The 13,649-nt window shown below is 41.7% G+C and overlaps 2 protein-coding genes across 5 annotated transcripts in view; one reads left to right on the top strand and one right to left on the bottom strand.

Annotated features, from left to right (window-relative positions):
• The window catches only part of LOC134568454 (oocyte zinc finger protein XlCOF7.1-like), a 322,479-nt gene that overhangs the window by 140,864 nt on the left and 167,966 nt on the right, over nt 1-13,649 (bottom strand). The gene's annotated exons all lie outside the window — the stretch shown is intronic.
• CHL1 (cell adhesion molecule L1 like) overlaps nt 8,479-13,649 on the top strand; it is a 163,560-nt gene continuing 158,389 nt past the window's right edge. For 3 of the 4 annotated variants that reach the window (XM_063427041.1, XM_063427039.1, XM_063427042.1), the window contains exon 1: nt 8,542-9,297. The gene's annotated coding sequence lies outside the window, so the exon portion shown is untranslated. Of the gene's footprint in view, nt 8,520-8,541; nt 9,298-13,649 lie in introns of those variants that run through there. The other variant, XM_063427040.1, reaches the window with a different exon arrangement.

Below are 13,649 nucleotides of genomic sequence, written 5' to 3'. Positions count from 1 at the left end.
TAGTGAGGGGATATTGGTATTTCAGGGGTTAATAGTGTTTATAGTGAGTGTGGTGGTATTGGTATTTCAGGGGTTAATAGTGTTTATAGTGAGTGAGGGGGTATTGGTATTTGAGGGGTTAATAGTGTTTATAGTGAGTGAGGGGGTATTGGTATTTCAGGGGTTAATAGTGTTTATAGTGAGTGTGGGGATATTGGTATTTTAGGGATTTGGTATTTCCAGTGTTGATAGTGCTCTCGTGAGTGAAGGGTTAATAGTGTTTATAGTGAGTGAGGGGATATTGGTATTTCAGGGGTTAATAGTGTTTGTAATGAGTGTGGTAGTATTGGTATTTCAGGGGTTAACAGTGTTTATAGTGAGTGAGGGGATATTGGCATTTCATGGGTTAATAGTGTTTATAGTGAGTGAGGGGATATTGGTATTTCAGAGGTTAATAGTGTTTATAGTGAGTGAGGGGATGTTGGTATTTCAGGGGTTAATAGTGTTTATAGTGAGTAAGGTAGGATTTGGTATTTTAGGGGTTAATAGTGAGTGAGGGGTCTGGGGATGCTGGTATTTCAGGGGTTAATAGTGTTTTATAATGAGTCAGGGGATGTTGGTATTTCAGGGGTTATTAGGGTTTATAGTGAGTGAGGGGATTTTGGTATTTTAGGGGTTAATAGTGTTTATAGTGAGTGAGGGGATGCTGGTATTTCAGGGGTTAATAGTGTTTATAGTGAGTGAGGGAATATTGGTATTTCAGGGGTTAATAGTGTTTATAGTGAGTGAGGGGATGTTGGTATTTCAGGGGTTAATAGTGTTTATAGTGAGTGAGGGGATATTGGTATTTCAGGGGTTAATAGTGTTTATAGTGAGTGAGGAGATATTGGTATTTCAGGGGTTAATAGTGTTTATAGTGAGTGAGGGGACATTGGTATTTCAGGGGTTAACAGTGTTTATAGTGATCGAGGGGATGTTGGTATTTCAGGGGTTAATTGTGTTTATAGTGAGTGTGGTGATATTGGTATTTCAGGGGTTAATAGTGTTTATAGTGAGTGAGGGGATGCTGGTATTTCAGGGGTTAATAGTGTTTATAGTGAGTGAGGGGATATTGGTATTTCAGGGGTTAATAGTGTTTATAGTGAGTGTGGTGGCATTGGTATTTAAGGGGTTAATAGTGTTTATAGTGAGTGAGGGGGTATTGGTATTTCAGGGGTTAATAGTGTTTATAGTGAGTGAGGGGACATTGGTATTTCAGGGGTTAATAGTGTTTATAGTGAGTGAGGGGATATTGGTATTTCAGGGGTTAATAGTGTTTATAGTGAGTGAGGGGACATTGGTATTTCAGGGGTTAATAGTGTTTATAGTGAGTGAGGGGATATTGGTATTTCAGGGGTTAATAGTGTTTATAGTGAGTGAGGGGATATTGGTATTTCAGGGGTTAATAGTGTTTATAGTGAGTGAGGGGATATTGGTATTTTAGAGATTTGGTATTTCCAGTGTTGATAGTGCTCTCTGTGAGTGAAGGGTTAATAGTGTTTATAGTGAGTGAGGGGATATTGGTATTTCAGGGGGTTAATAGTGTTTATAGTGAGTGTGGTGGTATTGGTATTTCAGGGGTTAATAGTGTTTATAGTGAGTGAGAGGGTATTGGTATTTCATGGGTTAATAGTGTTTATAGTGAGTGAGGGGGTATTGGTATTTCAGGGGTTAATAGTGTTTTTAGTGAGTGAGGGGGTATTGGTATTTCAGGGGTTAATAGTGTTTATAGTGAGTGAGGGGGTATTGGTATTTCAGGGGTTAATAGTGTTTATAGTGAATGGGGTGGTATTGGTATTTCAGGGGTTAATAGTGTTTATAGTGAGTGAGGGGATGCTGGTATTTCAGGGGTTATTAGTGTTTATAGTGAGTGAGGGGATGCTGGTATTTCAGGAGTTAATAGTGTTTGTAATGAGTGAGGGGATGCTGGTATTTATGGGGTTAATAGTGTTTGTACTGAGTGAGGAGGTATTGATATTTCAGGGGTTAATAGTGTTTGTAAAGAGTGAGAGGATGTTATTTCAGGGTTAGTTGTGTTTGTAATGAGTGTGGTGGTATTGGTATTTCAGGGGTTAATAGTGTTTATAGTGAGAGGGGTTCATAGTGTTTATAGTGAGTGAGGGGATATTGGTATTTTAGGGGTTAATAGTGTTTATAGTGAGTGAGGGGTTGTTGGTATTTCAGGGGTTAATAGTGTTTATAGTGAGTGAGGGGATGCTGGTATTTCAGGGGTTAATAGTGTTTACAGTGAGTGAGGGGGTATTGGTATTTCAAGGGTTAATAGTGTTTATAGTGAGTGAGGGGGTATTGGTATTTCAGGGGTTAATAGTGTTTATAGTGAGTGAGGGGGTATTGGTATTTCAGGGGTTAATAGTGTTTATAGTGAATGTGGTGGTATTGGTATTTCAGGGGTTAATAGTGTTTATAGTGAGTGAGGGGATATTGGTATTTCAGGGGTTAATAGTGTTTATATTGAGTGAGGGGATATTGGTTTTTCAGGGGTTAATAGTGTTTATAGTGAGTGAGGGGATATTGGTATTTCAGGGGTTAATAGTGTTTATATTGAGTGAGGGGATATTGGTTTTTCAGGGGTTAATAGTGTTTATAGTGAGTGAGTGGATATTGGTATTTCAGGGGTTAATAGTGTTTATATTGAGTGAGGGATATTGGTATTTCAGGGGTTAATAGTGTTTATATTGAGTGAGGGGATATTGGTATTTCAGGGGTTAATGGTGTTTATAGTGAGGGAGGGGTTGTTGGTATTTCAGGGGTTAATAGTGTTTATAGTGAGTGAGGGGATATTGGTATTTCAGGGGTTAATAGTGTTTATATTGAGTTAGGGGATATTGGTATTTCAGGGGTTAATAGTGTTTATATTGAGTGAGGGGATATTGGTATTTCAGGGGTTAATGGTGTTTATAGTGAGTGAGGGGTTGTTGGTATTTCAGGGGTTAATAGTGTTTATATTGAGTGAGGGGATATTGGTATTTCAGGGGTTAATAGTGTTTATAGTGAGTGAGGGGATATTGGTATTTCAGGGGTTAATAGTGTTTATAGTGAGTGAGGGGACATTGGTATTTCAGGGGTTAATAGTGTTTATAGTGAGTGAGGGGATATTGGTATTTCAGGGGTTAATAGTGTTTATAGTGAGTGAGGGGATATTGGTATTTCAGGGGTTAATAGTGTTTATAGTGAGTGAGGGGATATTGGTATTTCAGGGGTTAATAGTGTTTATAGTGAGTGAGGGGATATTGGTATTTTAGGGATTTGGTATTTCCAGTGTTGATAGTGCTCTCTGTGAGTGAAGGGTTAATAGTGTTTATAGTGAGTGAGGGGATATTGGTATTTCAGGGGGTTAATAGTGTTTATAGTGAGTGTGGTGGTATTGGTATTTCAGGGGTTAATAGTGTTTATAGTGAGTGAGGGGATATTGGTATTTCAGGGGTTAATAGTGTTTATAGTGAGTGAGGGGATATTGGTATTTCAGGGGTTAATAGTGTTTATAGTGAGTGAGGGGATATTGGTATTTTAGGGATTTGGTATTTCCAGTGTTGATAGTGCTCTCTGTGAGTGAAGGGTTAATAGTGTTTATAGTGAGTGAGGGGATATTGGTATTTCAGGGGGTTAATAGTGTTTATAGTGAGTGTGGTGGTATTGGTATTTCAGGGGTTAATAGTGTTTATAGTGAGTGAGAGGGTATTGGTATTTCATGGGTTAATAGTGTTTATAGTGAGTGAGGGGATGCTGGTATTTCAGGGGTTAATAGTGTTTATAGTGAGTGAGGGGGTATTGGTATTTCAGGGGTTAATAGTGTTTATAGTGAGTGAGGGGGTATTGGTATTTCAGGGGTTAATAGTGTTTATAGTGAATGGGGTGGTATTGGTATTTCAGGGGTTAATAGTGTTTATAGTGAGTGAGGGGATGTTGGTATTTCACGGGTTAATAGTGTTTATAGTGAGTGAGGGGGTATTGGTATTTCAGGGGTTAATAGTGTTTTTAGTGAGTGAGGGGGTATTGGTATTTCAGGGGTTAATAGTGTTTATAGTGAATGTGGTGGTATTGGTATTTCAGGGGTTAATAGTGTTTATAGTGAGTGAGGGGATGCTGGTATTTCAGGGGTTATTAGTGTTTATAGTGAGTGAGGGGATGCTGGTATTTCAGGAGTTAATAGTGTTTATAGTGAGTGAGGGGATGCTGGTATTTATGGGGTTAATAGTGTTTGTAATGAGTGAGGAGGTATTGATATTTCAGGGGTTAATAGTGTTTATAGTGAGAGGGGTTAATAGTGTTTATAGTGAGTGAGGGGATATTGGTATTTTAGGGGTTAATAGTGTTTATAGAGAGTGAGGGGTTGTTGGTATTTCAGGGGTTAATAGTGTTTATAGTGAGTGAGGGGATGCTGGTATTTCAGGGGTTAATAGTGTTTACAGTGAGTGAGGGGGTATTGGTATTTCAAGGGTTAATAGTGTTTATAGTGAGTGAGGGGGTATTGGTATTTCAGGGGTTAATAGTGTTTATAGTGAGTGAGGGGGTATTTGTATTTCAGGGGTTAATAGTGTTTATAGTGAGTGAGGGGATATTGGTATTTCAGGGGTTAGTAGTGTTTATAGTGAGTGAGGGGATATTGGTATTTCAGGGGTTAGTAGTGTTTATAGTTAGTGAGGGGATATTGGTATTTCAGGGGTTAATAGTGTTTATAGTGAGTGTGGTGGTATTGGTATTTCAGGGGTTAATAGTGTTTATAGTGAGTGAGGGGGTATTGGTATTTGAGGGGTTAATAGTGTTTATAGTGAGTGAGGGGGTATTGGTATTTCAGGGGTTAATAGTGTTTATAGTGAGTGTGGGGATATTGGTATTTTAGGGATTTGGTATTTCCAGTGTTGATAGTGCTCTCGTGAGTGAAGGGTTAATAGTGTTTATAGTGAGTGAGGGGATATTGGTATTTCAGGGGTTAATAGTGTTTGTAATGAGTGTGGTAGTATTGGTATTTCAGGGGTTAACAGTGTTTATAGTGAGTGAGGGGATATTGGCATTTCATGGGTTAATAGTGTTTATAGTGAGTGAGGGGATATTGGTATTTCAGAGGTTAATAGTGTTTATAGTGAGTGAGGGGATGTTGGTATTTCAGGGGTTAATAGTGTTTATAGTGAGTAAGGTAGGATTTGGTATTTTAGGGGTTAATAGTGAGTGAGGGGTCTGGGGATGCTGGTATTTCAGGGGTTAATAGTGTTTTATAATGAGTCAGGGGATGTTGGTATTTCAGGGGTTATTAGGGTTTATAGTGAGTGAGGGGATTTTGGTATTTTAGGGGTTAATAGTGTTTATAGTGAGTGAGGGGATGCTGGTATTTCAGGGGTTAATAGTGTTTATAGTGAGTGAGGGAATATTGGTATTTCAGGGGTTAATAGTGTTTATAGTGAGTGAGGGGATGTTGGTATTTCAGGGGTTAATAGTGTTTATAGTGAGTGAGGGGATATTGGTATTTCAGGGGTTAATAGTGTTTATAGTGAGTGAGGAGATATTGGTATTTCAGGGGTTAACAGTGTTTATAGTGATCGAGGGGATGTTGGTATTTCAGGGGTTAATTGTGTTTATAGTGAGTGTGGTGATATTGGTATTTCAGGGGTTAATAGTGTTTATAGTGAGTGAGGGGATGCTGGTATTTCAGGGGTTAATAGTGTTTATAGTGAGTGAGGGGATATTGGTATTTCAGGGGTTAATAGTGTTTATAGTGAGTGTGGTGGCATTGGTATTTAAGGGGTTAATAGTGTTTATAGTGAGTGAGGGGGTATTGGTATTTCAGGGGTTAATAGTGTTTATAGTGAGTGAGGGGACATTGGTATTTCAGGGGTTAATAGTGTTTATAGTGAGTGAGGGGATATTGGTATTTCAGGGGTTAATAGTGTTTATAGTGAGTGAGGGGACATTGGTATTTCAGGGGTTAATAGTGTTTATAGTGAGTGAGGGGATATTGGTATTTCAGGGGTTAATAGTGTTTATAGTGAGTGAGGGGATATTGGTATTTCAGGGGTTAATAGTGTTTATAGTGAGTGAGGGGATATTGGTATTTTAGGGATTTGGTATTTCCAGTGTTGATAGTGCTCTCTGTGAGTGAAGGGTTAATAGTGTTTATAGTGAGTGAGGGGATATTGGTATTTCAGGGGGTTAATAGTGTTTATAGTGAGTGTGGTGGTATTGGTATTTCAGGGGTTAATAGTGTTTATAGTGAGTGAGAGGGTATTGGTATTTCATGGGTTAATAGTGTTTATAGTGAGTGAGGGGATGCTGGTATTTCAGGGGTTAATAGTGTTTATAGTGAGTGAGGGGGTATTGGTATTTCAGGGGTTAATAGTGTTTTTAGTGAGTGAGGGGGTATTGGTATTTCAGGGGTTAATAGTGTTTATAGTGAGTGAGGGGGTATTGGTATTTCAGGGGTTAATAGTGTTTATAGTGAATGGGGTGGTATTGGTATTTCAGGGGTTAATAGTGTTTATAGTGAGTGAGGGGATGCTGGTATTTCAGGGGTTATTAGTGTTTATAGTGAGTGAGGGGATGCTGGTATTTCAGGAGTTAATAGTGTTTGTAATGAGTGAGGGGATGCTGGTATTTATGGGGTTAATAGTGTTTGTACTGAGTGAGGAGGTATTGATATTTCAGGGGTTAATAGTGTTTGTAAAGAGTGAGAGGATGTTATTTCAGGGTTAGTTGTGTTTGTAATGAGTGTGGTGGTATTGGTATTTCAGGGGTTAATAGTGTTTATAGTGAGAGGGGTTCATAGTGTTTATAGTGAGTGAGGGGATATTTGTATTTTAGGGGTTAATAGTGTTTATAGTGAGTGAGGGGTTGTTGGTATTTCAGGGGTTAATAGTGTTTATAGTGAGTGAGGGGATGCTGGTATTTCAGGGGTTAATAGTGTTTACAGTGAGTGAGGGGGTATTGGTATTTCAAGGGTTAATAGTGTTTATAGTGAGTGAGGGGGTATTGGTATTTCAGGGGTTAATAGTGTTTATAGTGAGTGAGGGGGTATTGGTATTTCAGGGGTTAATAGTGTTTATAGTGAATGTGGTGGTATTGGTATTTCAGGGGATAATAGTGTTTATAGTGAGTGAGGGGATATTGGTATTTCAGGGGTTAATAGTGTTTATATTGAGTGAGGGGATATTGGTTTTTCAGGGGTTAATAGTGTTTATAGTGAGTGAGGGGATATTGGTATTTCAGGGGTTAATAGTGTTTATATTGAGTGAGGGGATATTGGTTTTTCAGGGGTTAATAGTGTTTATAGTGAGTGAGTGGATATTGGTATTTCAGGGGTTAATAGTGTTTATATTGAGTGAGGGATATTGGTATTTCAGGGGTTAATAGTGTTTATATTGAGTGAGGGGATATTGGTATTTCAGGGGTTAATGGTGTTTATAGTGAGGGAGGGGTTGTTGGTATTTCAGGGGTTAATAGTGTTTATAGTGAGTGAGGGGATATTGGTATTTCAGGGGTTAATAGTGTTTATATTGAGTTAGGGGATATTGGTATTTCAGGGGTTAATAGTGTTTATATTGAGTGAGGGGATATTGGTATTTCAGGGGTTAATGGTGTTTATAGTGAGTGAGGGGTTGTTGGTATTTCAGGGGTTAATAGTGTTTATATTGAGTGAGGGGATATTGGTATTTCAGGGGTTAATTGTGTTTATAGTGAGTGAGGGGGTATTGGTATTTCAGGGGTTAATAGTGTTTATATTGAGTGAGGGGATATTGGTATTTCAGGGGTTAATGGTGTTTATAGTGAGTGAGGGGGTATTGGTATTTCAGGGGTTAATGGTGTTTATAGTGAGTGAGGGGTTGTTGGTATTTCAGGGGTTAATAGTGTTTATATTGAGTGAGGGGATATTGGTATTTCAGGGGTTAATGGTGTTTATAGTGAGTGAGGGGATATTGGTATTTCAGGGGTTAATGGTGTTTATAGTGAGTGAGGGGGTATTGGTATTTCAGGGGTTAATAGTGTTTATATTGAGTGAGGGGATATTGGTATTTTAGGGGTTAATGGTGTTTATAGTGAGTGAGGGGGTATTGGTATTTCAGGGGTTAATAGTGTTTATAGTGAGTGAGGGGGTATTGGTATTTCAGGGGTTAATAGTGTTTATAGTGAGTGAGGGGGTATTGGTATTTCAGGGGTTAATGGTGTTTATAGTGAGTGAGGGGGTATTGGTATTTCAGGGGTTAATAGTGTTTATAGTGAGTGAGGGGTTGTTGGTATTTCAGGGGTTAATGGTGTTTAGGGATTTGGTATTTCCAGTGTTGATAGTGCTCTCGGTGAGTGAGGGGTTAATGCTGCTGTCTGTCTGATTCCCGCATTGTTGCGCTGTTGCCCCGGTAACTGCTCTCAGTATTCCAGTCACGGTCTCCCCGCGCAGTGTGTGGGCGGGGTCATTGCATGGGGAGGGCTGGCCGCTGGGGGGAGCTGGGGAGACACCGCTGGCTGATGCAGGGAATGGGAGACACAGCGCACAGGTCAGTCACAGCTGGAGCACTGCGTGTGAGTGACTGGCTGCTGGGACACTGAGTGTGAGTGACTGGCTGCTGGGACACTGAGTGTGAGTGACTGGCTGCTGGGACACTGAGTGCGAGTGACTGGCTGCTGGGACACTGAGTGCGAGTAACTGGCTGCTGGGACACTGAGTGCGAGTGACTGGCTGCTGGGACACTGAGTGTGAGTGACTGGCTGCTGGGACACTGAGTGTGAGTTACTGGCTGCTGGGACACTGAGTGTGAGTGACTGGCTGCTGGGACACTGAGTGTGAGTGACTGGCTGCTGGGACACTGAGTGTGAGTGACTGGCTGCTGGGACACTGAGTGTGAGTGACTGGCTGCTGGGACACTGAGTGTGAGTGACTGGCTGCTGGGACACTGAGTGTGAGTGACTGGCTGCTGGGACACTGCGTGTGAGTGACTGGCTGCTGGGACACTGAGTGTGAGTGACTGGCTGCTGGGACACTGAGTGAGAGTAACTGGCTGATAGATTACTGCAGGGAGAATGTGAGTGACTCGGGGGCCACTGAGTGACTGCAGGGACATGGGTTGTTAAAGGCACTGAATGTGAGTGACTGACTGTTGGAACTGTGAGTGCGAGTGAAAGAAGGGGCAGTGAGGACTACAGAGACACTGAGTGTAAGTGACAGCAGGACCTGGATCAAGATAGTTTGTATCTGCTGTAGAAGATACTGTGACAGATGGAATTGTACCTGGATCAGGAATTCTAAGTGTCACCTGGATCTGAGCCTGAGTGAAGGTAAGACCTGGATCAGTGAGTGTCACCTGGATCTGAGACTTAAACTAGCAGTGTGTCTGTCTGTATCCCTGCCTTTACCTAGTAGTGTCTGTCTGTATCCCTGCCTTTACCTAGTTGTGTGTCTGTCTGTATCCCTGGCTTTACCTAGTTTTGTGTCTGTCTGTATCCCTGCCTTTACCTAGTAGTGTGTCTCTGTATCTCTGCCTTTACCTAGTAGTGTGTCTGTATCTGTATCTCTGCCTTTACCTAGTTGTGTGTCTGTCTGTATCCCTGGCTTTACCTAGTTTTGTGTCTGTCTGTATCCCTGCCTTTACCTAGTAGTGTCTGTCTGTATTCCTGCCTTCACCTAGTAGTGTCTGTCTGTATCTCTGCCTTTACCTAGTAGTGTGTCTGTCTGTATCCCTGCCTTTACCTAGTAGTGTGTCTGTCTGTATCCCTGCCTTTACCTAGTAGTGTGTCTGTCTGTATCCCTGCCTTTACCTAATTGTGTGTCTGTCTGTATCTCTGCCTTTACCTAGTTGTGTGTCTGTCTGTATCCCTGGCTTTACCTAGTTTTGTGTCTGTCTGTATCCCTGCCTTTACCTAGTAGTGTGTCTCTGTATCTCTGCCTTTACCTAATTGTGTGTCTGTCTGTATCTCTGCCTTTACCTAGTTTTGTGTCTGTCTGTATCCCTGCCTTTACCTAGTAGTGTGTCTGTCTGTATCCCTGCCTTTACCTAATTGTGTGTCTGTCTGTATCTCTGCCTTTACCTAGTTGTGTGTCTGTCTGTATCCCTGGCTTTACCTAGTTTTGTGTCTGTCTGTATCCCTGCCTTTACCTAGTAGTGTGTCTCTGTATCTCTGCCTTTACCTAATTGTGTGTCTGTCTGTATCTCTGCCTTTACCTAGTTTTGTGTCTGTCTGTATCCCTGCCTTTACCTAGTAGTGTGTCTCTGTATCTCTGCCTTTACCTAATTGTGTGTCTGTCTGTATCTCTGCCTTTACCTAGTTGTGTGTCTGTCTGTATCCCTGGCTTTACCTAGTTTTGTGTCTGTCTGTATCCCTGCCTTTACCTAGTAGTGTGTCTCTGTATCTCTGCCTTTACCTAGTAGTGTGTCTGTCTGTATCTCTGCCTTTACCTAGTAGTGTGTCTGTCTGTATTCCTGCCTTCACCTAGTAGTGTCTGTCTGTATCTCTGCCTTTACCTAGTAGTGTGTCTGTCTGTATCCCTGCCTTTACCTAGTAGTGTGTCTGTCTGTATCCCTGCCTTTACCTAGTAGTGTGTCTGTCTGTATCCCTGCCTTTACCTAATTGTGTGTCTGTCTGTATCTCTGCCTTTACCTAGTTGTGTGTCTGTCTGTATCCCTGGCTTTACCTAGTTTTGTGTCTGTCTGTATCCCTGCCTTTACCTAGTAGTGTGTCTCTGTATCTCTGCCTTTACCTAATTGTGTGTCTGTCTGTATCTCTGCCTTTACCTAGTTTTGTGTCTGTCTGTATCCCTGCCTTTACCTAGTAGTGTGTCTGTCTGTATCCCTGCCTTTACCTAGTAGTGTGTCTCTGTATCTCTGCCTTTACCTAGTAGTGTGTCTGTCTGTATCTCTGCCTTTACCTAGTAGTGTGTCTGTCTGTATTCCTGCCTTCACCTAGTAGTGTCTGTCTGTATCTCTGCCTTTACCTAGTAGTGTGTCTGTCTGTATCCCTGGCTTTACCTAGTTTTGTGTCTGTCTGTATCCCTGCCTTTACCTAGTAGTGTGTCTCTGTATCCCTGCCTTTACCTAATTGTGTGTCTGTCTGTATCTCTGCCTTTACCTAGTTGTGTGTCTGTCTGTATCCCTGGCTTTACCTAGTTTTGTGTCTGTCTGTATCCCTGCCTTTACCTAGTAGTGTGTCTCTGTATCTCTGCCTTTACCTAATTGTGTGTCTGTCTGTATCTCTGCCTTTACCTAGTTTTGTGTCTGTCTGTATCCCTGCCTTTACCTAGTAGTGTGTCTCTGTATCTCTGCCTTTACCTAATTGTGTGTCTGTCTGTATCTCTGCCTTTACCTAGTTGTGTGTCTGTCTGTATCCCTGGCTTTACCTAGTTTTGTGTCTGTCTGTATCCCTGCCTTTACCTAGTAGTGTGTCTCTGTATCTCTGCCTTTACCTAGTAGTGTGTCTGTCTGTATCTCTGCCTTTACCTAGTAGTGTGTCTGTCTGTATCCCTGCCTTTACTTAGTAGTGTGTCTGTCTGTATCCCTGCCTTTACTTAGTAGTGTGTCTGTCTGTATCCCTGCCTTTACCTAGTTTTGTGTCTGTCTGTATCCCTGCCTTTACCTAGTAGTGTGTCTGTCTGTATCCCTGCCTTTACCTAGTAGTGTGTCTGTCTGTATCCATGCCTTTACCTAGTTTTGTGTCTGTCTGTATCTCTGCCTTTACCTAGTAGTGTGTCTGTCTGTATCCATGCCTTTACCTAGTAGTGTGTCTGTCTGTATCCCTGCCTTTACCTAGTAGTGTGTCTGTCTGTATCCCTGCCTTTACCTAGTAGTGTGTCTGTCTGTATCCCTGCCTTTACCTAGTAGTGTGTCTGTCTGTATCCCTGCCTTTACCTAGTAGTGTGTCTGTCTGTATCCCTGCCTTTACCTAGTTGTGTGTCTGTCTGTATCTATGCCTTTACCTAGTAGTGTGTCTGTCTGTATCCCTGCCTTTACCTAGTTTTGCGTCTGTCTGTATCCCTGCCTTTACCTAGTAGTGTGTCTGTATCTGTATCTCTGCCTTTACCTAGTTGTGTGTCTGTCTGTATCCCTGCCTTTACCTAGTAGTATGTCTGTCTGTCTGTATTCGTGCCTTTAGTGTCTGCCTCTGTCATTCCAGTTGTTTGCATTCTCTGAATATGCCATCCATTCTCTGTCTGTCTACATGTCTGGCTATGTTTTCTGCTGTCTTTCAGTTTGTCTCTGTATCAGTGCAGCTGTCTATATAGTTTGGGGTTGTCTCTGCTGACAGAATGCAGACTCCCCAACATTTCTTTATAAGTTATAGCTGAAAAGCCAGCGTAGTGGTTAGTGCTCTAATTGGACTATTTCTGATGTGATTTGAAGCTTTGTGGCTGGTACAGGGAATGGGAGACACCGCGCACGGGTCAGTCACAACTGCAAGGTCTATAAAATAAAAACAAATCATACAATGAAAGAGATACATGCATGAAAGCTAACTGTACCCATGTTGTTGTCTTTAAGTTAACATCGATGTGTATTACATGATCTGTCTGTTAACTCAGGACAGCCAGGAGGAACTGTCAGTTCTCTGGATATTACACCGTTGTATTAAACATTAAAAATCCCCTATAACTTCCATTAAAAAAATGTTTCCATTATCTAATAAAATGTATTTAAAAGTCCAGTGGCACAGGCAGGGCACTCAATGCAAATGAGGAGAAGAGAAACATTGGTTGATATCTCCTTTCCCACTATGTCTGGTGGCAGACAAGGGCAACAAATGATATTTGACAGAGTACCAAGATAGAGCTGCCCTGCTCTAAGAAATTGTATGGATATCTACGTTTAAAGGACACTTCAAACACCATAACCACTGCATTCCACTCTAGGGTTCTAGTGCAAAATCCACCGGGTCCTTTGGATCTGGAAGCACCTTGCAGCAGTTCCAATGCAGAGCCAGTTCATTGGCTAAGACAGTCAGCTGGAAACTCTCAGCCAATGAGCGTGCTCCTGCACTGCCGGCAGGGCCGGACTGGCCCACCGGGATACCGGGAAATTTCCCGGTGGGCCGCAGCACTTGGGGCCGCGGGGAAAGCCCTGATACCTATAAATAATGCCCCGTTTCCACTGAGCGGTTCAGGTCGGTACGGTCTGGTACGCTATTTTGAGTAATTCTATTATGAAAGTGGCCCATACAACTGAACCAAATCGCACTGTAAGGAAACCTAGTATATTCAATCCTCATTCAGTAGTTTCCTCCCGAACCGCCAGAGCATCAGTGAGTATAGCTCTCCGTTTGGTAGATGAAATAGATGAAATCCATATGAATACAAATAGCTTTATAAGATAATTCCCTTAGTAAAGCATACGAATCCCCAAACATCAGCCGAAGTCAAGAAGAAGGGTACAACAGAACTGGCTTTTAATGACCACACACAGGCTTTTATGCAAGTCCCCATGCAAGGGGACATCCCACAGAGAGGGATACAGTATAACCAATCAGTTACAGGAAAACCGTAAAACACACCCAGCACAAACATACAATTCCCTCCCCTAGTCCTGGACATAATCAAGTCTGATAAAGTAATAACTTGATTATCTCCAGGCAGAAAAATCTAAATTTTCCCCAATATTTAGAACACCCCTTTATACATGGGGTATCCCACAAATAATATGTCC

Source organism: Pelobates fuscus, chromosome 7 (genome assembly GCF_036172605.1).
Source record: "Pelobates fuscus isolate aPelFus1 chromosome 7, aPelFus1.pri, whole genome shotgun sequence".
Classification (NCBI taxonomy): domain Eukaryota; kingdom Metazoa; phylum Chordata; class Amphibia; order Anura; family Pelobatidae; genus Pelobates; species Pelobates fuscus.
The sequence above is the reverse complement of the archived record's forward strand: the minus strand, read 5'-3'. Positions and strand labels throughout refer to the sequence as shown.